The sequence below is a fragment of the Bombus terrestris genome, chromosome 16 (genome assembly GCF_910591885.1).
Source record: "Bombus terrestris chromosome 16, iyBomTerr1.2, whole genome shotgun sequence".
NCBI lineage: Eukaryota > Metazoa > Arthropoda > Insecta > Hymenoptera > Apidae > Bombus > Bombus terrestris.
The window spans coordinates 8,084,344-8,109,991 of NC_063284.1; the positions used below are offsets into that span (position 1 = coordinate 8,084,344).

At 42.1% G+C, this 25,648-nt stretch overlaps 2 long non-coding RNA genes across 3 annotated transcripts in view; one reads left to right on the forward strand and one right to left on the reverse strand.

Moving 5' to 3' along the window:
- Positions 1 to 20,970, reverse strand: part of LOC105666725 — a 36,687-nt gene extending 15,717 nt beyond the window's left edge. For both annotated transcript variants that reach the window (XR_007226738.1, XR_007226737.1), the window contains exons 1-3: positions 20,798 to 20,970; positions 20,672 to 20,714; positions 20,207 to 20,292 (exon numbers count right to left, since the gene is read on the reverse strand). This is a non-coding gene — a long non-coding RNA (uncharacterized LOC105666725). The remainder of the gene's footprint in view (positions 1 to 20,206; positions 20,293 to 20,671; positions 20,715 to 20,797) is intronic.
- A 1,009-nt stretch (positions 20,971 to 21,979) lies between these two features.
- Positions 21,980 to 23,034, forward strand: LOC105666724. The gene is made up of 3 exons (XR_001099554.3): positions 21,980 to 22,152; positions 22,236 to 22,278; positions 22,658 to 23,034. It is a non-coding gene; the product is annotated as an uncharacterized LOC105666724 (long non-coding RNA).
- Positions 23,035 to 25,648: the final 2,614 nt, after the last annotated feature.

Consider the following 25,648-nt stretch of genomic DNA (forward strand, 5'->3'; position numbering starts at 1 on the left):
GTTCCTTATGGATTGTTTGAGCAGTTCTTTGATTTCTGCAGTGTCGTTGTTACTATTGCTGTGGTATTGGTTATGTGTGTGTGTTGGTTGGCTGGTTACTTGAGCATAGCTTAGACCACCAATGGTGTTGGTGCTGATAGGTTTGGTGTTTATTGCTTGCTCTGTATTTGGTAATATTTCAGGTTTTGTGCTGTCATGATGGGCTTGTGTGTTAGTGCTTGTCCTGCTTCGTAGGGGCGGGAACAGTTTTCGTTGTAGTTGTTTTCTTACTTCACAGCCTTTATAGCTGGCTGGGTGGTTTCCGTTACAGTTGAAGCATTTAACTTTTTCTATTTTTCCTGAATATGGGCAGTATACAGTTAAGTGATTTTTTGCGCACTTGACGCAAGCTGGGCTTCTGTTGCAATAGTTTTTAGTGTGTCCGTATTGTTGACACCGCATTGAGGTATATCTTTTTTGTGTCGTGGTGGTTCGACTGTTACTATTGTGTTTAGTATTTGTTTGATATCATATATTTCCTTGTTATTGTTTCTGGGTTCAAGTTCTATTAAGAATAGTGGTAGTGGTTGCTTTGTGTCGAATCTTGTTATATTGTTTATTGTTCTTGTTTGATGACCAATTTTAGCTAACTCATCGCTTAGTTTATGTATGTTGGTTTTAGGATGCAATCCTCTTATGACAGTTTTATAGCTCCTTTCAGTTTTAAGCTGATACGTGTGGTAGATAGCATTTTTTTCTTTTAATGCTTTTATAACTTTCCTAAATGATTCTGGTGTGTTTGTTTGAATTTTTACTTGATCCAATTTTGTTTGCTTTATTGTGTAATTGTTTTTCTCATCTAGATTATTTAGTAGATCAATGAGCGGGTCTATTATTTGGGCCTCGACAAAAATTGGTGGTGGTTTTGTAATATGGTTTGTTTGGATAGTGGTTTTACTTACGGGGTCAGCGTCTATTTCTTCAGTTAGTGAGTTGAAGGAGTTACTTAATGGTAATTCTTGCAGCCATCGCTGCTTTTCTGTGACTGGGTTTCCTATGGCACTTGTGTCTGTGGTTGTTTTACGTTTTTTGCTAGCCTTCACTGGCTTCCAGCTTTCATCCTGGTAGTATCTTTCATGTTCTGAATTGCTATCTTCCTGTCCCCGATGCTCTTTTGTTTCTTCTGTCTCCATGTTAATTTGTTTGGTTTTTATATAATATGTTTCTCCTTTTGTTGCTATGTTTATAGTTGGTATCTGCATTGTTATTTTATTTCCTCCTCACTATCACTTTGCAGCACTATTACTTTGGAGCACTTTTTCACTATTCACTTATACCTGGAGAGGACGACCGTCTAGACACGTCCGTCCTCCTCGGCTGTCCGAGCAGGAGTCGATGTACGAAGTGGATAACGGTAATCGTAAAGCTGGAGGGAATTTCTTTCATGCGAGTAAACTAGTCCCCTATGAAAAGAACAATTAGCGAGGCAATTGTCAATACAAGGAGGAGAGGTATAAACTTCCTAAGAGTTCAAACACGGATAAACAAAAGGACTTTCTCTGTTAACGGACAATGTGACCTTATTTGTCGTTACGGATAACCGATTTGCCAAACAGACATTACACAGACGGACGATTAGAGAAGAAGAAGGATTTCGAGCATTAGAAATAGACACGGTCACAAGAAAGAAATTTTTATTTAGTGTATTGAAGATTGACAGAGGAAGAGTGGCAGTTTAGGACGTGGAAAATCGATTCTCGATTTTCAGGTAGACAAATTCAGGTTATTCATTATTATTTATTGTTATTAATTATTATTTATTGTTGTTTACCTCTGTATTTTGTTTAAATATTGTTATAATAAACTCGATTTTCAGACTTAATCGATCCCTAGATTATCCTAATTTGAACATTATATATGTCGGAGATGAAAGAACACCGGAATCTTCCCTTCGGAACTTTGGGAAGACCCCTAGTACTGTAATTTTGATTTCACCATAGCCGAATTAAGAAACTGTTGTCATTCGATTCGACTGTACTTATTTGAGATTTATGATAGTGAGCTCGGGCTCGAGGCGACAACCAGTCGCCGAACGTAGTCGCGGTCAAGGGATGAACGTTCTGTCTAACAAAGGCATGAAGTAACTCTATAGCTCTCCTTAAAAGAAATACTTAGGACGGGACACGACGGTAAGCATTTCAACGATTTCTGTCCCGTGGCTCGCCACACGCAGACTCTATTCTTTGAGTAAGATGATTACCAGATGTCGACGCGTCTCCACAGTACATGTTCAGCTAGCCCGAGGACCCGCTATAAATCTTAAGATTTGTTTAACTAAAGTCCTTCAAACCGACAAACAGTCCTCGTACCAACTACGAGAAAATAGGAGAAATCTATTTTTCTCACGAACGACGCTTCCTCTTCTCGAACTCTCTCTTAAGGGCGGCTAGCACCCTTCCCTAACCACCAACATGGAAATTGACCAATTAACAGTAACGCCAATTTCCCTCACTTTCCGAATGAAGGCTTTTCTCCACGAATCCGATGATTTCGTGCCCTTAGGCACACCCATCATAGTTTTCCTCGACAGCGTTACCGTCGTTCGCTGTCGAGTGCCGAAGCGTGCAGACGTGTCTCTAGTGCCCAGTGAAGTTCGAAAGCAACACGTGTTACCCAACCGTCGAAAGTGAACACAACGTGCTCCTATCTTCCCAAGTGTTTCATATCCGCCAGAGAGAAGAAAAGCCTACGCAACTAACCCCAACCCGATCCCTGCCGCATAGCCTCACGACTAGTTATTCATATTGAAATAGCTAGCTCGATGATGGCCCAACAATCACGACCAGGCTCGCCTGTGCAAACCCACCACTACCCCGCGCTACTCCCCCCGTGGCAGCAGCTCAGCAGATCCCCCCGTGCCAACGACGCCAACAAGGCGAAAAAACGCAAAATTGGACCATCAAACACTAACTCGAACGAACAGCCATCAACACAAATTAACACTCACAACAGGTTTGCAGTATTGGAATCCTCAAACGACGCCATGGAAATCGCAGACCCGCCGTCAAACCATCACGCACAGAGAAGCCCCCCTCCACCGCCAATATTTGTTAATGATGTCATAGACATCCAGACAATGACCAAGTCCTTAGAGAGAGATATCTCCAAGGAGGACTATAACCTGAAAATAACCAACAATCAAGTAAAAATCCTGCCGACAAACCCAGAAGCTTACAGGAAGCTCACCAAGACACTCAGGGCCCTGAATGCCAACTTCCACACCTACCAACTCAAGGAAGAAAGACCTTTTCGGGTGGTGCTACGAAACATCCACCACTCCGCAGACATCGACGAACTAAAAATAGAACTATCGAAACTCGGCCACGAAGTCACAAATGTCAGCAACATAAGGCATAGAGTCACAAAAGACCCGCTATCCCTATTTTTCATCGACTTAAAACAGAAACCAAACAACAAGGAAATCTACAATATCAGTCGTCTAATGAACGCCATCGTTAAATTCGAACCACCGCAAACCAAAAAGGAGATAGTCCAATGCAAAAGGTGCCAAAGATATGGGCACACGCAGAAATACTGCAACCACACCTTCCGCTGCGTCAAATGTGCAGGTACACACCCCACCGACCAGTGCAGGAAATCACCGGAAACCCCAGCGAAGTGCATCCACTGTCAAGGTGACCATCCTGCCAACTACAAAGGCTGCTCAGCCTACAAAAGTCTGTACTCAAGCAAATACCCCAAACTTAGAACAAAAGAGGAAAATCACCAAACACCCAGCTCGCCGAAATCCACAGTTATCCCAATCCCTCCAATCAATCAAACACCCAGCCCTATCAAACTCACCACTCCCTCAAACTCCTATGCCCAAGCGGTACAAGGCACTCAAAATACACCAAATAGCCACAGGGATCCTCCCCAAAATAGTGCCCCCACCTCACCTAACACAGACAACGTCTCTAGACTAGAAAAGCTAATAGAGAAACAATCAGAGCAAATAAACAATTTGCTATCGCTATTAACATTCATCATGGACAAATTAATACGCCCAGACACAAAATAAAACCAAGACGCATAGCTCTCTGGAATGCCAATGGTCTAGCGCAACGCAAACTTGAGCTAGAACTCTTCCTAAAACACCAGCTAATCGACATAATGCTCATATCTGAAACTCACTTCACCGACAAAAACTACCTGAACATAAACGGATACAAGTTCTACCATACCCAACACCCCAGCGGAAAGGCCCACGGCGGCACCGGAATCATAATCAAAGCAAATATCAAACACTACGAACTTCCACCATTCCAGAAAGACTACCTCCAAGCAACAAACGTAGCAATAGAAGACTATCATGGTACAATCACCACCTCAGCTGTATACTGCCCTCCCAGACACTCCATCGCCAAAGAAGACTTCGACCACTTCCTGGACACCCTGGGCAACAGATGCATAGCCGGAGGAGACTACAACGCTAAACACACCCAATGGGGTAGCAGACTGGTTACAGTAAGAGGCAAAAACCTCCTCAACAGCATAATATCCAACAACCTCAACTACCTTACCACATACGAACCCACATACTGGCCCACCGACACAAACAAAATACCCGATCTCCTTGATTTCTTCATAACTAAAAATATCTCGCCAAGACACGTCCAAATCAATTCCTCGGCTGATCTCTCCTCTGATCATTCCCCCGTGATAGTAACAGTCAGTTCAACTATCATCGAGAATACACCTAATGGCTCCATTCATAACCAACACACCAACTGGCAGCTCTTTAGAGAAGTCTTCACCCACACAACTTCAGCCTCAACCTCACTAAAAACCAATGACGAAATCGAAGCAGCCACGGAATACCTAAATGAGAGCATAATAAACGCTATCCGCGTCTCCACACCGGCAAAAACGTCCATCAGCAATCACGAATACCCCCAGTACATACTAAAAAAAATAGCAGAAAAACGTAGACTAAGAAGGATATGGCAGACCCATAGAACACCGGAGGACAAACGCAAACTAAACAACGCAACTAGAAAACTATCCAAAACCATAAAGAACTACAATAATGACCGTTTTCACAAATATCTCGCCAGCCTGTCCCCCACAGCCGACTCAAACTACTCACTATGGAAAGCCTCCAGGAAACTCACGCGCCCCCCACAAATAATACCTCCAATCCGCCGCCCGCAGGGTGGATGGGCGCGTAGCCCTATAGAAAAAGCCAACCTATTTGCCAAACACTTGACTGAAGTATTCCAACCCCATTCCTCCATAGCCGCAGCGGACGTCACCGAATACCTGCACACTCCCTTCCAAATGTCCCCTCCTATCCAACCCTTCACTTCTGCAGAGATCATAGAAGCAATCAGTCGCCTAAACCCCAAGAAAGCAGCAGGTCACGACCTAATAGGAAATAAAGCAATCAAGGAACTCCCCATAAAAGGGATTGCACTCATCGCATCAATCTTTAACGCCATCCTCCGCCTTGAACACTTTCCTAAGGCGTGGAAAATCTCACTAATCACCCTCATCCCCAAACCCGGTAAACCAATATATGAAGCCAGCTCCTATCGCCCAATCAGTCTTTTACCTACCCTATCTAAACTATTCGAGAGGATGCTCACGAACCGTCTCCTTCCACTCCTAGAAGAATTGAAAACTCTCCCAGATCACCAATTCGGCTTCCGAAAACAACACTCAACAGTAGAGCAAATCCACCGCATAACCCACATGATCAGCCAAACCCTTGAAAAGGAAAAATACTGCTCAGCCGTATTCCTAGACATCCAACAGGCATTCGATAAAGTATGGCATGAAGGGCTACTCTACAAGCTTAAAAAAATCCTACCCCACTCATACTACTCCATCTTAAAATCCTACCTAACCAACAGACAATTCATAGTCAAATGTCTAGGCGCCACTTCCGCAACATTCCCAATAGAATCCGGCATACCGCAAGGTAGTGTCCTCGGACCCCTACTATTCTCCATCTACACTGCCGACTTACCCATATCAAACGAGGTAACAATAGCAACATTTGCCGACGACACAGCACTATTAGCTACCCACGCAGACCCGGCAATTGCCTCATCCACTCTCCAGCGAAGTCTCGACTCCATGGAAAAGTGGTTCCAAAAATGGGGCTTTAAAATAAACGAAAAAAAATCCTCCCATGTAACCTTCACGCTCCGAAAACAAACCTGCCCCCAGGTCACCATTAACAACACAATAATCCCAAGCAAGAACTCCGTAAGATACCTGGGCATGACCCTGGACAGGAGGCTAACCTGGAAAAAACATATCTCGGAAAAAACAAAGCAACTAAAGGAAAAACTAAGAAAATTCTATTGGCTCACGGGCCGACGCTCCAAACTAAACATACAGAACAAAATAACCCTCTACAAGGCCGTAATAAAACCTGTCTGGACCTACGGAATCCAACTATGGGGAACAGCAAGTAACTCCAACATTGAAATACTCCAACGCTTCCAATCGAAAACGCTAAGATCCCTATTAAATGCACCCTGGTATGTTACCAACGAAACAATACACCGAGACCTCAAGATACCTACAGTCAAAGACGAAATACACAAGTCCAGAAGCAGATATAACACAAGAGTCAACAACCACCACAACCCACTAGTCACCCAACTACTGGACACGACGGACCAGATCCGCAGACTAAAAAGAAAATACCCACTAGATTAAATCCTTAGTCCTACTAGAATCAACAATATAAAGCTATTATAATCCATGTCATTGTATCACGCCAAATTAAGTTACTGAAAATTCTCAACGAGAATTGATTGTAAATATTCTAATAAAAAAAAAAAAAAAAAAAAAAAAAAAAAGCGTTACCGTGATGGAGAACCACTCTCCCGTACGATCTCAAAGACGATTCAAGTAACTCTCAGATACGTAGTGATTGCCTCATGCATTAACATTGAGTACAACTTAGACGCTGAAGAAAAGTAGAGTTCGTCATCCCCTTGACCGCGGATTCGTTATTGAGCCTAGGATCATTGTCAATAGCTTCTCGAGTATCTAACTACCGCGATTACTTGTCCAATTCCATCATAGTCATATTTGCACTAGTAAATATCCCCTGTATCGCATAACGATCACGTCTAGCGCCAATAGGGATTCGTTTCACGCCCTTAACCCTAACTCAAATCTTAACGCCAACCCGACATATATATATATGTGAATAAACATCTGTGTCGTTAAGCATATTCGAGTGTTCCTTCGATACCTATCACGACCTATCCACCTCAAGTTATTTAAGTTGTCACCTATGGGTACACGTATGCTTTACGTGTATATGCCGGGAAAAATCTAGAAGAAGAAGATACGACACCAACTAATGTTATAATGTTTGTTAGTAAAGATGTCTCCAATAAAGGACACACGTTATACACAGACAGTTGGTACGCGAGTTCACATTTAGCATATAAATGACTCGATAATAATACTCATTTAGGAGGAACGTCACGTTCAAATCGACGGGGAAAATGCTTATGAAGTAATGTCAAAGAAATTAAAACGGGGAGAAATTATAGCAAAAGGGCACAAAAGAGGAATAATCATTGTAAAATGGAAAAATAAGTAGAACTTCTTACTTTTTTATTAAAATTTGTAGTGGATCATAATGCATGACAGCAACAGTTGGTACATCTGATCAAATGTGTGTCTATAATAATTCGTTGCGAAAATACATGACATGGCATGAGTAGCTAGCCTATAAGCTCCGACTAATGCTGCTGTTTTCAATGCTTATATTTTATTTAAAAATATTAACAAGCAAAGTATGAAAGAATCACAGAATTTCAAAAGAAATTAGCTGTCCATCTAACAAATTGTCCGGATGAAGAAATTCCAAATAGCAGTATTGTAAATATACCTAAATATCTCCTATATTACAAGCTGCAACAAAAAATTGGAAGAGCGTCTAAAGTTCGAAGATATTGAAAGAAATCCTACAAAGATAATGCAGTATGATTTGGACGAGATATTGACGAGGTACACTCTTTCATGATCTTCAAATTATTTAAAATTTATTGATATAAGGATATAATTTTTGAATTGTATACCGTCAGTCAACAGTGACTAACGCGGCCTGAACGAAAAATTCTGAAAGTATTCATAGAAATGGAAAGATACATGGAGAATCTTCTATAAATATTAATAGAAGAAGCAAGATAACCAATTATTTACATGTAGTTATTTGTACCGTTATTTATATAAAGACTGGTTACTAGACACAAGTAAATCCATCGCAACAACTTAACCAGAAAATTATTCATGACTTCGAATATATAAATTTTTTGATCTGCGTTAATTTAAGCTTATTTCTTTTGTTTCACGAGTACTATGACCTAAAATTTTTAACAATATTTGCTAGCACCCTGTATATAAGCCTGTGATCCAGTTCCTTCCCTCCCCCCTCCTCCGCCGACATTCTCAATAAATTTAGTTTTTATATTCCAATGTAACGTATAAGAACACACGTTCTCTTTATGGCTAAAATAACAGCTTAGATCATCTAGTTCTAAAACTGACAGTAAACTCTACTTTTTCTATCACTCTATCTACTCTTAAGCACTCCGCTCACGTCGCCGTATGAATCTACTAAAATCTTTTGTAGAAAGGAAATCTTCGTAAGAAAACCTTTATGTACATGTTTTACGATATCCCCTGGTTAATTAATTAACGTAAAATGTTAGGTTGAGTAGCTCTTTTCGGTTTCATTGCCTAAATCATACTACTACTACCTTTGAAAAAGAGTTTCAACCGTTTACAACCGTTTTGCGATTTTAACTGCTTGAAACACCACAAAGTTGATGGTTGAACGCTTTGTTTAAGAAGAAAAATTTATGATTTCTGTTGCCAATGATCTTATGATCAAATGGATTATTATTACCAGATGGATTTTGAATATATTCCCATTTCTTTTCTACACCCTCCAAGCCTTAAATAATAGGCTTTGTTTGTTCGCGCCCTAATCCGTTACTAGCAGAATGCCCTCGCTATCTTTAGTTCCGCACATTATTCTGAAATGCTTAGGTATTTCATCATAATAGTTTTAAATCGCCAGGTATTGCCTGTTCGAACTATTTGCCGATTTATTTAGTTTATTACACTGCATAATTATATTCAGCCTTGAAAACTGAAGATATTATTATATTCTGACAATTTCAGATATCACGTACATAACATCATACAATCATAGTAATCGCGTTCCTCTGCTCACTGTGCTCACTCCATTGTACTGCACTGTCACGTAAATCTTCCGCTACGTATAATTCAAAAATACGTACTTTATAATTTGTCCAGCTGGACATTCGGTAAATTCTTCTAGCTTTATTGCTAATTAACATGTGGATGGCTACCCCAAGCGGGATACTGTCTTTCAGTTGCTCTATCTTATTTCTTCAATGAGGTCAGTGAGGTGTTTTCTCTTTAGTCTTCTTTTTATGAGAGTTTTGTTCGCTTCAACAGCCAGCTGGTTTGGATTTATTGCCGTCTTTTTCTTGTATTTTTTTACGTATCTGCCGATTTCTTCTTTGACCGTTGATATTTTTAGGTCTTTGAAATTCGCTTCGAGAGCTTTCTGTAGCGCTTTATTTTTTCGTCAGTAGTATACTACGTTATTTCCTAACATTTGAGATCGTATTTAAACTAAAGTATATAATTCTAGCATTTAGTTTTGGCGAAGTGTAGCACATTGCTTCTATTTTCAAATTCAAAACAGGCAATCTTCTTCTCTCACTTCCTCAACTTTCACGCATAGAAAATGGTTTTCTGCCTAATCTCATCCCCCGATAAAGATACGCAGGAATGAAATCAGGAACGTGTTTATCAAAAAGAAATCCGAAATAAAGTCACCGAGTAAAGTCATCAAAGATGTAAGCTGTTTTACATATATATGGCAATAAGTTTTCAAATGACGTAGATGAAGAAAAATGAGTTAGGCGCATCCCGTGTTTCAGATTGTACTATGAGCAGTGGATATCTATATCACAAATTAAAAAAGTTGTATGTGATTTTTGTATAGATACAAGATCTGTATAAATTTCATAACATAACATATTTCGCTGAAAAAGGTATCCTCTCACACGTATATTTTTTAATATATAGTGGTGTGCTTAGTTATAAAACATTGATTACAGATTACCATTACCAAGTTTCCAAGGAAATTATACAACTTTTCTCAGATGAAAAAATTCATTCGGTTTTGGCTAAATGCTAAGAAAAGAGTTCGCAGGACGGAATTTGGGCACGTTATTCTAATAGATTATAATGACAAAATGGGTGGTATGGATCGAAAAGATCAGATGCTCCATCTCTATCTGGTTGAAAGAAAAAGAAAACAGATGCGGTATGAACAATTATTTCCACTGCTATTAAACACAATAGTACTCAATAGCATCATTATATACAAAAAAATTATGACTTGTAGAACTACTTATTTAGAATTTCACATTACACACATTAGTAAAAAAGTCTGCTAATGATGTAAGCAGAGAAAGAGAGTTCGGTATCACCAAATCTTCCAACGACAACAGCGTTGCTAAAGATGCATATAGTATCGTGGGCAAAAGGCCTAAGATATCGGCAGAACCATAAACAATGTCGTGAGAGCCGCGGCGTCGTCGGGTACATCAATGTGTCGTCGGTCCTTTCAAGTGAATAGTTTCGTGGAAAAGGCCTGCGTGACCCTGGCCACGGGCGTTTTCAGGACACGTGCGCGATAGGGCGGGAAAAGACAAAGAGATCAGTGTTAGTTGAGAAGCCGGAGAAAACGAATGCAAAAGGCGTGCAGTGTGAGTTGAGAAGCGAGAGCGAGCGAGTGCAGAAGCCGGGGAGTGTGAATCGGGAAGTCGAGAGCCGAGTATAAGAATAAGACGTACGATAGCATTGTAATCATTTCGTTGTTTTGAATATTATTTATTACATCAAAACATCATTACTTGTCCTTTTCTCTAAGACCCATTTAGATACTACATGCATTTTACGCACAAAACGGCGAAAAGAAAATAGGAAACTGTAAAATTCGACCAATCGCGGGGAGACGCAATCGCGAGGAAACACGTTAACGGGAGTCGTAAATTCCCGTTACGATTATAATGATCGACGCCGCGAGTAGATCGATCCCCTGATTTCCGTTAAGACAATAGGGGTGGTTGAATTAATATAACTCCGTAATTTGCAGTGTTATGATTATATTTTTCTCCAACAACTTCGTTTAATCACACACGATAGTAACGTCGCTGAGTATGAAGATTGCCTGGATCTTGCTCAGATTCTGACTGCCAATTTGATAGAGGAAGGCTCTCGTGTCGTAGTAGATGTGGCGATTGATCAGATCCGACTTTGACTGAATCGAATCAACAGAATCAACCAAGTGACCGAATGAGGAGACGTCGACTGTGTAACCCCAAACTCTTTTGCCCTGATGTCACCTTAGGCGACCACTTCTAAACATTCTCCAGACAGCCGATACTTGAACATTACACATGGCGACCTTGGCGACAATGTATATTGCCGGAGTGCCTGAGGGTTCATCTGTGTCCTAACGGTCCTTCCACCGAATGTTTTGGAAGCGTGGCAGCGGTCGCGTGCGCCTGCAGGGTGGTGGGGATGATGAAGGATGAAAAACAAAAGAAGAAACAGATGTCACCGAAAGTAAGAAAATATTGTAAGAGCATCAGTCTCGAACGGGCACGGCTAGAGTTCAGAAGTGTATAAACGAGGAAAAAAATAAAGCATTCTTCTCTCCTTTAAATTTCTTTCTCATTTTACGTGACAACTGCTTGACTCCGACTGTGTGACTTGAGTGGCTTGAATTGACTCGTACTGACTCGAACGACTAACTCGTACTGACTTCCTTGTGTGTCTACCTGTGGGACTTACGGTGGGCGTCTCGGGATGAGAGAGGTTTTGAACGAAGTAAGCTGATTCGTTGTTCGTACTTTCCGTTATGAACATGAGGACACAGATCCCCGTTACCATTGGCTAAGACGTTAACGGTTGAAGTTGGGATATGGAAGCATCCTACCGGCATGACTCGTGGGAAAACCCAGACATTTCTAGTCTCTAAATGCCTGGTTTTCCCTATCATATAATTAACAGTTTTTCCCGTCATAACTACCAGCTTACTCCGTAATTTTTAAGAACGTTCAATAAAACTAAGGACCTTTTTAAGTACCAGCTATAAACCGAAAATACTTGCAGGATTCAAGGTTTCTGCAAGCTAATGAGAATCGGTTTATGGTGGGCCTTAGCTTTATTGAGGGTTCTCTAACGACGTTTGGGTCTTGACGTCAGACATTAAGGTACGTCGCGCGGACCTTTTTACGCGACGTAACAGAAACTGTGTATTGATGTCGAAATTGAGATGTGGGCTTATGTTTGAAGAATTGTTTTGAAACTTACCATACGAAGTTACAATATTAGATAAGCCACGAATGAAGAATTTAAAGACCTTCGGAAACGTTTCAAAAATCATTTAGAGACATATTAATGTCATTTATAGTAAGTAATTATTTAATTATAGAATATCATACAAAATAATAGCTCACGCTGTCTTGCAACTCAGTAAAAACCGGTTAAATTCAAACAACGAAACTGTCAGTCTTGCTTCATTTTTGGATCCTAGCACTTTGCTGATCGGTTGCTGGTGTAATCTTATTTATATGGCCGAACGTTGCGGACCTTTTTACCAATCGACCAAAATTAATTCCGGCTCTTTTCGCCAGATATTAACATTTTTATTTGAATAAACAAACATAACAATTATTTGTTATTAAATGTGTGACATATTTCGAAGTCATATTCTTTACAATCGTGCCTAGGTTATCCGAGTCCACCTTAAATGAAGTTCTGTATTATTCCAGGTGCTTTGAATTTTGCCATAACTTCCTTTTTCGAAATTTTAACACGAAGAGTACATTTCAGGTATTATGAAAACAGTTAAACTCTCAACTGATTAAGTAAAAATTTAACATAAATACATGTGCAGTATTGCATTATCGAAATGTTTTCTATGATTTTGTTATACCATTTATGGACACCAATAGAACTTTCCGTATTATCCGAGTTTTCGATTACCCGAGGTAGATTCGGTCCATATCGGTTGGGATAATAAAATTTATTACATTTACTACACACATTTCGTGCTAATTATCTCGCGACTTATTCCAAGTCACAACATTATTCCTTGATAGATATTTTGAACTACACATGTTATACAATATCGGAAAATCGAGAAAAATACCGTAGCGGGGAATGAGACAATGCATTCGACTGTCTGTGATGATGATTCTTGGAAGAAGAGGGATTTTTCTTCACTATTTGGACTGAATACGTTTATTGGAAAATGCAAGAATAAAATACTCGATCCAATTGTAAATTCTACTTCCTAGTGCTCACTTTATTATTGAAAGGAAAGGGAAGAAACTCCAAAATATAAGAAGTGGAAGGGAAACAGATGCTTATGAATGTACTGTCCATCACGAAAGAAAAGTACAGGAAAAATGTGGGTAGACGCCGTGACTAAAATGTTTTTGCTTTCAGAAGAATTACATGGCGTGAAGTACGTGAATCATAATCGTATTTAAAACATTAAGCATGAAGCTGATTTTGATGTGCTTACCGTTCAGGCAGCGTGCAGACGCCGCCACGATCATTCCCGAGGTGAGAATTAGAGTATAAGCAGACGATAATACACACATCGCGGTGACGATTTAGTTTCATTTTATACAAATTATAAATGAAATATAACTAGATAGGGAACTCATTTCAAGTGGAAAAATGGAGTTAAGAGAGCAGTGAATTTGTTTATTAAAAGTTATCAAAATATAGATTGATGTAAATGGCAATTACGTCGAAAAATAATTAAGATATTTTATAGGTAATGAATTGAATTTTCATTTCCCTTCTGTTTCATTCCAGTTAACCGTCGTAGTTCGCGTTAAAAACGAAACTGCGCCATAGTATCTCGCAAAATAATGTGAAAAAGAATTGTTTGTGTTGTTCGATGATTCCGTTAAACGAAATGTAGCGACACATGAGTCATAGGTCAAGACGGATTAAGATTATCCCATGGTTGTTGTTGCCTTGGAAAACGGTTACAGCAATGACGCTCGACTTACCTCGATTAGTAAAAACAAAGTCGCTGTTACAGGCAACCGTCGACTGTAGACAAATCCAAATTATCCGACCCCCCTTCCCCCTGAGCAGTATAAATATACGGACGAGATCGCAGGCAGAAGAGATACCGAATATCTGCGAATTATCGAGCAATATCTACAAGTTATTATCCGACTTATTAGTTACCGAGTTTTCCGCGAGCGATCATACGTTAACTTTGCAAATACATTCGTACAAGCGTTTCTCGGCGATATTTATATTTATTCTGTAGCGGCACATGAGTCAGAGGACAAAGCAAATCATATTGTTGTTTTGCCTCGGAGTATTAAGACCGTTAGACTACAAGTAATGTAAGAACAAATAGACTCTGGGCAAAACAACGTCGCCGCTATCAGCAACCGCTATCAGCGTCGTAGGAAGACAAATTTGAATTTTCTGATTTCCCCCCGACCACTATAAATAAACCGACGCGATCGCGAGCGATAGTTCATACCGAGTACATAGCGAGTTCATATCAAGTATTTAGCGGCATCCAGAGCGGCGTATCAAGCGGCATTCTTTGAAGATCTAACGAGCGTCTATCAAGTTACGCGACAAGTATTTACGAGTATTTATTCCGCGATTATATCTTGCGATTTATAAATCGTAATAACGACTTAGTCTACGTTTATACATTAACTTATTGTCATAAATACATTCGACGGTTACAATGACAAGCAATATCGTCATTAATCCTCACGACCTTCGTCCTCTTCACACAAACATTTACAGTTCTTATTTATTCTATTTATTCTAAATATAATTGACGGGTTGCAGCAGCAATTTCTCGCATTCTAAATTGTCGATCCTCTACCGATCCACTACATTCTCCACTACAATTTGTGACCCCGACGTGATCGGAAACAGAACATGGCGATTACGAAAAACGATGTTAAGGCTACGGGTAGTGTCGTGGTTACAATGCCTCCGCTGCAACCTTCCAACATTACTGTTTGGTCTGCCTTGTTGGGATCGCAACTAGACGCGGCGGACGTTACGTCCGATAAGGTGAGGTTCGTGACCCTTGCAAAGAGCCTCGATGGCCAGCTCCTCCAGCAGGTAGAAAGCGTTATGACGGACCCGCCAGTCACCGGACGGTATGCGAAACTAAAGAACGAACTCGTTCACATCCTTACAGACTCAGATAGCGATAGCGTAAAAAAGTTGGTGGAGAGCGAGGAAATGGGCGATAGAAAACCGTCCCAATTTTACCATCATCTGAGGAAACTCGCCACCCTCTCCACACCAGATGAATTCGTCTGATCGCCGTGGAGAAACCGGCTCCTCACCCGCATCAGGCGCATCCTCGCCGCCGTCGACGATTCCGACCCAGAAAAATTGATGCGATCAGCGGACCTCATAAAGGAGGAGTTCAAAGGAGACACGGAACATACTTCGCAGGGAACAACGATAACGGACCACCCGGCGCACGCGGAACCGTCCGAAGCTCCATGGCTCGCGCTTTTCAACGCACTTAACGAACAGATGAACCAATTAAGGGCCGAGGTGAGTGCGATGAACATTAACCACCGTCCGCGTCGACACTGGCGATCAAGAAGTCGGAGCCGTTCCAGGTCGCGAGAAAAGACGTATGATTCCGGCCTTTGCTATTACCATGAAGTATTCCGCGAACGTGCGCGAACACAACACAACAACTCCATTATCAACGAAAGGATTCGCCGCCACGGCTGACGTGGCACCGATAAAAACAATCACCGGAGATTCACCGTACTACAGACTGCTAGCGGAATTCCCCGATCTCACGAGACCGCCAGTGTTCCGAAGAAGTGCAATACGCATGGGGTGCAACACTACATCAGCACGAAGCCCGGACCTCCTGTCCACGCCAAAACACGCCGCCTCGTCCCCGATCGACTCAAGCAGGCATCGAGAAGCCCGTGGGCATCACCCTTACACATCGTACCGAAAAAGGACGGAGGGATTCGACCGTGTGGCAACTATCGGGCATTGAACGCCTGCACCACCCCAGACAGGTATTAACCACCGCACATCGAGGACTTCGCGTAGAATCTCCATGGTAAGCGCATATGTTCTAAAATCGATCTCGTTCCCGCTTACCATCAAATTCCGATCGCGCCGGAAGACGTACCGAATATGATGTTTGGGCTTCGAAACACCGCTTAAACATGCCAACGATTCGTGGACGAAATCACGAGGTACCTCGATTTCGTCTACGCGTACATAGACGATTTTTTAATTGCGTCCGAAAACGAAGAACGACACCGCGAACACTTGCGGATTTTGTTTAAACGCCTCGGCGAAAATGGGGTCGTAATAAATCTCGTGAAATGTGAATTCGGCGTCAGCGAAATAAAATTTCTCGGTTATACGGCTATCGCCGAGGAGATAAAGCCATTAGCCGAACGCGACGACGCTATAATTAAAGTACCGCTACCCACGACCGTTAAAGATCTGCGAAAGTACATCGGTATGATCAACTTTTACAAACGTTTCATACCGGGGGCAGCCAAAGTCCTTCAACCACACGACGACTTGTTGAAAGGTACAACGAAGTGCAACGCATCCATCGAGTGGACCGAACAAGCTGGAAATAGCTTTCGCGAGTCGAAACGCGCCTTAGTTGACGCGACAATGTTAACGCATCCGATTCCTGGCGCGCCCGTCAGCCTCGCGGTCGATGCATCCGATTACGCCATAGGAGCGGTACTTAGGAGGTACTTAGGATACCTAACAAACGTTAGGTTTTATGACAAAATCGCTATCACAATAAAAGTACAGCGCGTACGACCGAGAAATACTCGCGATGTACACCGCGGTGTAACGATTTAGATACGCCTTCGAAACTAGAGATTTCACTATTTTTATCGATCACAAACCCCATATATACGCGTTTAACAAAACCTCGTTAAGTGTTCGCCGAGACGGTTTAGACACTTAGATTACGTCGGACCGACACGATGGGGCTGGTCTGGCGCGCGGCGTGGGACGGAACCGTCCGTCTGGCGGAACTGGCTGTAGCCCGCGTGGTCGCCGCGATCAAGGGATTGGGGCTGAGGGTGTCCCCTGAGAAGTCCGAGGCAATGTGGTTCTGCCACAGGGCCGATCACGGGACGCCTCCAGCGGGTTATCGCCTGAGGTTGGAGGGGGCTGAGATCGGGGTCGGAACCAGCATGAAATACCTGGGCTTAACCCTCGACAGTCACTGGACCTTCCACGCTCACTACGAGCGCCTAGCACCGTCGGTCGAGGCGACGGCGAACGCAATAGGACGTTTGCTGCCTCGGCTGGGCGAGCCCGGCGTCGGAGTGCGCCGGCTGTTCGCCGGCATGGTGCGAACGAGGCTCTTCTATGGAGCTCCGATCTGGGCAAAGGATCTGATGGCCAGCCGCCGCAGTCTCCTGAAGGTCAGGAGGTTGCACAGGACGGTGACCATCAGGGTAGTGAGGGGCTCTCGCGCCATTTCGACGGCAGCAATGGCGGTGCTCGCCGGGTTCCCCCCGTTCGAACTGCAGGTACTGAGATGTCGCGAAATTTACCTCCACACTTAGGGTCGGTCGGATGGGATCGATCCGGTGAGCGCCGATGTTGAGGGTCGGGCTCGACGGGCCCTGCTCGACAGATGGCGTGCCAGCCTCGACATGAGGGCGGGCGCGCCGGAGCTAAGGGTCCTCGAGGTCGTCCTTCCAAACTGGGACGTTTGGTTGGACGGGGCCGGCCCACTTACAGGGTGACGCAGGTGCTCACCGGGCACGGGTGCTTTGGCGAATACTTGCTTCGAATCAGGAAGAAAGATACCGCGCGTTGCCACCATTGCGATGCGAGTGTCACGACCGGCATACTTTAAATCCGATGGACCGAGGATGAGGATAAAGATGTGGCGGCCTTGGCGACAATGTATATCGCTGAAGTGCCTCATGAGTCATCTATATCCCAACGGTCCTTTCACCGAATGTTCTAGAAGCGTGGCAACGGTCACGTATGCCTACAGGTTAGTGGGGATATTGAGGGATGACGAACAAAGAAGAAACAGATCCCACCGAAAGTCAAATTGTAAGAGCTTCAGTCTTGGAAAGTCACGGCTGGAGCTCAGAACCAAATCGCAGTCAGTGTAAACTCAGAGTACAAGAAATAAATTCTCTTGTTTTTTTTTGTTACCTTATTTTTTTCTTTTCGATCGAGTTACCCCTTTTTTTATTTTACGTGACACGAGCGTGGATTCGGCGCGGCACACGTTGGAGTTCTGTCTGGCGTGGGCGCGGCCGTGCCGCAATCTCATCGTGGAAATCGGATGGGACCTCTCGCCGCCGGCGATCCTCGGGGCACTGTTGGCGAGCGAGAGAGGGAGGAGGGCCGTGACCTCCTTCCGTGAGCAGGTTATGTTTCGGAAGGAGGCAGCGGAGAGAGCGAGGGTGCGGAGCTCCCACCCCGAGAGGATCGACCGGCGGGGGCGCGGCAGACGTCGCGGTCGCGCTTGGACAAGGCGCTCTAGGGCCGCCGCTCCCCCCCGTGTGGGTCAAACTTAGGCGCTGATAGATCAGCGCCTCGGGACCGCCAAGCAGTCCGGTAGGGGAACCAGACTGCCTTGCACGGCGGCCCTGGAGACGATGCATTCTGTGCGCGAGAGGGGCCCGGTGTGTCGCTCGCACCGGTTCCCGGGCCTCTTTCGATCGCAACCGGAACGGTCATCGTGGAGGTTTTAGTCGGTTGGAGTCTGGCACTGCTGCGCCGCTTCCGCTCCCCCCCCCCCCCCCCCCCCTCGCAGAAGCGACCTGGTGTCCGTGCGGATTTCCTCCAAAAAAAAAAAAAAAAAAAAAAAAATAGATTGCTTCAGACAATTTACGACCGCTATCCGGCACATTAAAGATTACAGGATTAAAGGGATAGACAATAATGTACCCGATAATCTTTTAGAAGCGATCGGGAAATCCGTCGATCATCAAACGTTAGCCGCAGCGCAAGAGAAAGATACCGAGCTACGCGAAATCATTAAGTCCGGCTCTAGCGCGCTGCAATTGGAAAAGATACGATTTCCCGATCAGGATGTCGGAATTTATTGCAATTTCTCGCACGAGCGCCCGCAACGAAAACAGCGCAAACAACAACGATCAAACCGTGAAAGAAAGCATCAGGAACAGGTACGTTACTCGATCTGGACGAAGAGTTCGTTTTTCCGATTGTTCTTTTTTTTTTTTTTTATCTACCAATCAGTCGAAACTCGTGCTTTGTAAACAACAGTGGTGTAACCGATATAGCAACGTTTCATATCATATAAAAAAGTATTAACCTATTTATGTCGAAAAACTGTTAATTTAAATTATATCTTACCTTTAATTTGTCGTATGAAACATAAGCAAAAGAAAAAACACAGGAGTGCCGTTTCGCATCCTTACCTGGCTTCCTTTCATATGACGAATTTAAGTTAAGATTTCTGGTGAACTAACAGATCTTTTTAATTTTTTCATAAGGAATACAAAGATAGATCGATGAATGTATTTGAAAAAAATATGATTCCATTTGCAAAAATGAAGTTGAAATGGAACCCTACTACCGGATCTACAAAAAAGTAATTTGCACCGTATGTGATGTCTTCTTTTGAATTAAATAATTTTTGTTAAACCTTTTTCTGATAACATCAATCTCACGTGAGATATTCTACCTCTTACTGTTTCGCTATTGGTTAAATATTGAGGTTAGGTTTCTATGTATAATAAATTTCTATGTATAATAAAATATCCACATATAAAATACATTTAAAAATTGAAAATTTTTAACGATTTTGTACATATCAGACCCGGTACATTATTCAAATCATATCCATATCTAATTGTAATGAATTGCAACAGAATCTGAGAACTGAGGTTTGTTTTTTTACATTTATAATTTTTGGTTCATAAATAGGAAAGATAACGAATGAATGTACTGTATCATTTTTCCTAAATGAAATAATGCACTTTGCGATAAAAATGCAGACATTATGGCAAATAATACAGCAATAGTAGACAATCAAAAAGAAGTAAGGAAAAAAGCTTACCATAACAGCATGGAAGAGAATTAATGAAGAATTGTGTTACTGGAATAAGCTCCTTTATGTATCACGAAGTGCATCAGGGGAGGATTCTTAAACAAATTTCGTAAAAAAATTACTATCTATCAGATAAATACAATACGAGATTCGAAGAATAATTAATATTATAAAAAATATAATTATTTTATATGAACATAATATCCAATTATTTATTTTTGGTTCTGAATAAGCATTATCTTTGATGAAAACATTTTTTAGCGAGAGAAAATAAAATAGGAAGAACGATCTAACATTTGTATAAAAAACTATAATCAATATGTTTAATTAAAACTAAAACATAAATATGTGTAACATCACTCTTACGTTAATATAAATGTATAAATGCAAGTAATACATGAGAGACGAAAAATATAATAAGAATAATAAAAAAGAAAAATAAATAAGAAAACTGTATTCGTTTCTACGACTTACTTCCACGTGTGAAATAATCTATCCGGTTGCCGTATGACCCATCCTAGAGGCAGAACAAAGTTATTAGATTAAAATAATTCACAGAAAGTTTTTAATTCATAAAATTTACAAGTATAAAGTATTTACCCCGAACAACTCCATTTTATGGAAAATTGCAAGTCAACTTTCGAATAACCAGATTTTATATTTTATCTAGCAACTAGCACTTCTTACTAATTGCTCAAACGTTGCTGATTGCTAGCACGTTTCCACTATCGCGTCTCGAATATGAAAGACTGTCGAACAATACTGTCCCTTTCAAAGACAAATTCGTACTGCTTGTTCATTGGCTACGATTCTGGACTATAAGCGAATCCTGTACGCTGCGCAAATGTCTCTGCGCCGATTTTATTTCAATTTTACTATAATACAATAACGACTTTACATCTTGAAAATTGTCACTATTACGCTGCTGATTTTTATATAGATATTATATGTCAAAGTGCATAAAATATGTAAGTGCAAAATATATTCATACTATGTAACAATTGCACAATATTTTACATGCATTAGGCATAGAAGCCTGTGCCTCCGGGTTATGTTGGACTCCACAAGATGGTAGTGCCATATCTACTAAAAACCCCTCCACTTCTCCCGTTACAGGAGCGGTAATTGAGGTAATTTCAACCTTGGGACTATCATGCGGCATTACTTCAGGGGTGTCTTCTACATAAGCGTACGTAAAGATTACTAGATGGAGGGCTCTATAAAGACGAATAAAAAGTTTCTCTAGAATGTATCGAACATAATTATTTAAAAAATCCGGACGAATAAATGATATGCTGTAGAAATCAACATTTCCAACAACTTCATTCTTGGCAGTTTACCGCCGCTCGGTTTTAGTTTCCGAAATATTCGCAAAAAATTGTCGGTAACACTACATGTACATATCTAACACAGTCGCAAGCAGAGCTGACACGTTTGCGGCTTTGTTCGGCGTGTTGCTTGGCGATTTGTTTATTTACATCCATTAGACATTGATGTTTTTGTCTTTGAACTATACTTTCTGTATCTAATAATAATTAATTATTTACAATTGCGTATTCGAAACTGTAAGAATCATTGTTGATGTTGGCTGAAATGTATTTAACTTGAAATGATAACCATAAAATATAAAGCTTAATATAAACTGTAATTATGTCATTATTTATTACATGTAATGTGTCAGCTCTGCTTGCGACTGTCGGCGCAGAGACATTTGCGCAGCGTACAGGATTCGCTTATAGTCCAGAATCGTAGCCAATGAACAAGCAGTACGAATTTGTCTTTGAAAGGGACAGTATTGTTCGACAGTCTTTCATATTCGAGACGCGATAGTGGAAACGTGCTAGCAATCAGCAACGTTTGAGCAATTAGTAAGAAGTGCTAGTTGCTAGATAAAATATAAAATCTGGTTATTCGAAAGTTGACTTGCAATTTTCCATAAAATGGAGTTGTTCGGGGTAAATACTTTATACTTGTAAATTTTATGAATTAAAAACTTTCTGTGAATTATTTTAATCTAATAACTTTGTTCTGCCTCTAGGATGGGTCATACGGCAACCGGATAGATTATTTCACACGTGGAAGTAAGTCGTAGAAACGAATACAGTTTTCTTATTTATTTTTCTTTTTTATTATTCTTATTATATTTTTCGTCTCTCATGTATTACTTGCATTTATACATTTATATTAACGTAAGAGTGATGTTACACATATTTATGTTTTAGTTTTAATTAAACATATTGATTATAGTTTTTTATACAAATGTTAGATCGTTCTTCCTATTTTATTTTCTCTCGCTAAAAAATGTTTTCATCAAAGATAATGCTTATTCAGAACCAAAAATAAATAATTGGATATTATGTTCATATAAAATAATTATATTTTTTATAATATTAATTATTCTTCGAATCTCGTATTGTATTTATCTGATAGATAGTAATTTTTTTACGAAATTTGTTTAAGAATCCTCCCCTGATGCACTTCGTGATACATAAAGGAGCTTATTCCAGTAACACAATTCTTCATTAATTCTCTTCCATGCTGTTATGGTAAGCTTTTTTCCTTACTTCTTTTTGATTGTCTACTATTGCTGTATTATTTGCCATAATGTCTGCATTTTTATCGCAAAGTGCATTATTTCATTTAGGAAAAATGATACAGTACATTCATTCGTTATCTTTCCTATTTATGAACCAAAAATTATAAATGTAAAAGAACAAACCTCAGTTCTCAGATTCTGTTGCAATTCATTACAATTAGATATGGATATGATTTGAATAATGTACCGGGTCTGATATGTACAAAATCGTTAAAAATTTTCAATTTTTAAATGTATTTTATATGTGGATATTTTATTATACATAGAAATTTATTATAATACATAGAAACCTAACCTCAATATTTAACCAATAGCGAAACAGTAAGAGGTAGAATATCTCACGTGAGATTGATGTTATCAGAAAAAGGTTTAACAAAAATTATTTAATTCAAAAGAAGACATCACATACGGTGCAAATTACTTTTTTGTAGATCCAGTAGTAGGGTTCCATTTCAACTTCATTTTTGCAAATGGAATCATATTTTTTTCAAATACATTCATCGATCTATCTTTGTATTCCTTATGAAAAAATTAAAAAGATCTGTTAGTTCACCAGAAATCTTAACTTAAATTCGTCATATGAAAGGAAGCCAGGTAAGGATGCGAAACGGCACTCCTGTGTTTTTTCTTTTGCTTATGTTTCATACGACAAATTAAAGGTAAGATATAATTTAAATTAACAGTTTTTCGACATAAATAGGTTAATACTTTTTTATATGATATGAAACGTTGCTATATCGGTTACACCACTGTTGTTTACAAAGCACGAGTTTCGACTGATTGGTAGATTAAAAAAAAAAAAAAGAACAATCGGAAAAACGAACTCTTCGTCCAGATCGAGTAACGTACCTGTTCCTGATGCTTTCTTTCGCTGTTTGATCGTTGTTGTTTGCGCTGTTTTCGTTGCGGGCGCTCGTGCGAGAAATTGCAATAAATTCCGACATCCTGATCGGGAAATCGTATCTTTTCCAATTGCAGCGCGCTAGAGCCGGACTTAATGATTTCGCGTAGCTCGGTATCTTTCTCTTGCGCTGCGGCTAACGTTTGATGATCGACGGATTTCCCGATCGCTTCTAAAAGATTATCGGGTACATTATTGTCTATCCCTTTAATCCTGTAATCTTTAATGTGCCGGATAGCGGTCGTAAATTGTCTGAAGCAATCTATTTTTTTTTTTTTTTTTTTTTGTGTGGAGGAAATCCGCACGGACACCAGGTCGCTTCTGCGAGGGGGGGGGGGGGGAGCGGAAGCGGCACAGCAGTGCCAGACTCCAACCGACTAAAACCTCCACGATGACCGTTCCGGTTGCGATCGAAAGAGGCCCGGGAACCGGTGCGAGCGACACACCGGGCCCCTCTCGCGCACAGAATGCATCGTCTCCAGGGCCGCCGTGCAAGGCAGTCTGGTTCCCCTACCGGACTGCTTGGCGGTCCCGAGGCGCTGATCTATCAGCGCCTAAGTTTGACCCACACGGGGGGGAGCGGCGGCCCTAGAGCGCCTTGTCCAAGCGCGACCGCGACGTCTGCCGCGCCCCCGCCGGTCGATCCTCTCGGGGTGGGAGCTCCGCACCCTCGCTCTCTCCGCTGCCTCCTTCCGAAACATAACCTGCTCACGGAAGGAGGTCACGGCCCTCCTCCCTCTCTCGCTCGCCAACAGTGCCCCGAGGATCGCCGGCGGCGAGAGGTCCCATCCGATTTCCACGATGAGATTGCGGCACGGCCGCGCCCACGCCAGACAGAACTCCAACGTGTGCCGCGCCGAATCCACGCTCGTGTCACGTAAAATAAAAAAAGGGGTAACTCGATCGAAAAGAAAAAAATAAGGTAACAAAAAAAAACAAGAGAATTTATTTCTTGTACTCTGAGTTTACACTGACTGCGATTTGGTTCTGAGCTCCAGCCGTGACTTTCCAAGACTGAAGCTCTTACAATTTGACTTTCGGTGGGATCTGTTTCTTCTTTGTTCGTCATCCCTCAATATCCCCACTAACCTGTAGGCATACGTGACCGTTGCCACGCTTCTAGAACATTCGGTGAAAGGACCGTTGGGATATAGATGACTCATGAGGCACTTCAGCGATATACATTGTCGCCAAGGCCGCCACATCTTTATCCTCATCCTCGGTCCATCGGATTTAAAGTATGCCGGTCGTGACACTCGCATCGCAATGGTGGCAACGCGCGGTATCTTTCTTCCTGATTCGAAGCAAGTATTCGCCAAAGCACCCGTGCCCGGTGAGCACCTGCGTCACCCTGTAAGTGGGCCGGCCCCGTCCAACCAAACGTCCCAGTTTGGAAGGACGACCTCGAGGACCCTTAGCTCCGGCGCGCCCGCCCTCATGTCGAGGCTGGCACGCCATCTATCGAGCAGGGCCCGTCGAGCCCGACCCTCAACATCGGCGCTCACCGGATCGATCCCATCCGACCGACCCTAAGTGTGGAGGTAAATTTCGCGACATCTCAGTACCTGCAGTTCGAACGGGGGGAACCCGGCGAGCACCGCCGTTGCTGCCGTCGAAATGGCGCGAGAGCCCCTCACTACCCTGATGGTCACCGTCCTGTGCAACCTCCTGACCTTCAGGAGACTGCGGCGGCTGGCCATCAGATCCTTTGCCCAGATCGGAGCTCCATAGAAGAGCCTCGTTCGCACCATGCCGGCGAACAGCCGGCGCACTCCGACGCCGGGCTCGCCCAGCCGAGGCAGCAAACGTCCTATTGCGTTCGCCGTCGCCTCGACCGACGGTGCCAGGCGCTCGTAGTGAGCGTGGAAGGTCCAGTGACTGTCGAGGGTTAAGCCCAGGTATTTCATGCTGGTTCCGACCCCGATCTCAGCCCCCTCCAACCTCAGGCGATAAC